The sequence below is a fragment of the Delphinapterus leucas genome, chromosome 10 (genome assembly GCF_059928025.1).
Source record: "Delphinapterus leucas isolate spDelLeu-1000000601 "Yukka" chromosome 10, BTC_Dleu_Yukka2, whole genome shotgun sequence".
Taxonomy (NCBI): domain Eukaryota; kingdom Metazoa; phylum Chordata; class Mammalia; order Artiodactyla; family Monodontidae; genus Delphinapterus; species Delphinapterus leucas.
In genome coordinates, this window is record NC_143138.1 from 81,484,178 (window position 1) to 81,485,140 (window position 963).

Here is a 963-nt window from a genome sequence, read left to right on the forward strand (position 1 = left end):
TAAAACTACTTCCTCTAAAAAATATTGAGGTAAAAGAGAAATAAAGTGTATACTTAATGACAACTTTGAAATTAATGAAAAGAGAATATTTTCAGAAAACCACCAAATCCAAACTCTGACCAAAATCACTGGCTTAAATGTTTTCATTATTAAATAAGAAAGAATAAAAATAAATGAGGTGAGCATTCAACACAAACCTTTATCAAAATGATTAAACATACACATTGAAAATAAAAGGAAAAAGAAAAATATCAGAGCAAAAATTAGTGGATCTGAAAAAGAATAACCATACAATTGATAAATAATTCTATGAGCTTAAAAAGAAACAGGTGAAATAGAGAAATCTCAGGAAATTTTCACCCAGAAAAAAAGAGAAATTTTAAATGGAGGAGAGTGAGGGAAAATCAGATACTCTTTTCTCTATTAGTATGTTTGAGGATTTCCGGGAAGAGAATGATTGGGACTTCCCTGGTGGTCCAGTGGGTAAGACTCTGTGCTCGCAATGCAGGGGGCCCGGGTTTGATCCCTGGTCGGGGAACTAGATCCTGCAAGCATGCCGCAACTAAGGGTCTGTATGTTGCAACTAAAAGATCCAACGTGCTGCAACTAAGACCCGGTGCAGCCTAAATAAATAAATAAATATAAATAACTAAATAAACTTAAAAAAAAGAAATGAATGATTATCCGAGATAATATAAAACTAACAAATAGGGGCTTCCCTGGTGGCACAGTGGTTGAGAGTCCGCCTGCCGATGCAGGGGACGCGGTTCGTGCCCCAGTCCGGGAAGATCCCACATGCCGCGGAGCGGCTGGGCCCGTGAGCCATGGCCGCTGAGCCTGCGCGTCCGGAGCCTGTGCTCCGCAACGGGAGAGGCCACAAAAGGGGGAGGCCTGAGTACCGCAAAACAAACAAACAAAAAAACAAAAAAACTAACAAATAATTGTGGAAGAAAATGTAATTAT

At 39.3% G+C, this 963-nt stretch overlaps 1 non-coding gene across 1 annotated transcript; it reads left to right on the plus strand.

Moving 5' to 3' along the window:
* The first annotated feature begins 465 nt into the window (after positions 1–465).
* TRNAA-CGC (transfer RNA alanine (anticodon CGC)) lies at positions 466–538 on the plus strand. Its single transcript has one exon. It is a non-coding gene; the product is annotated as a tRNA-Ala (tRNA).
* Positions 539–963: the final 425 nt, after the last annotated feature.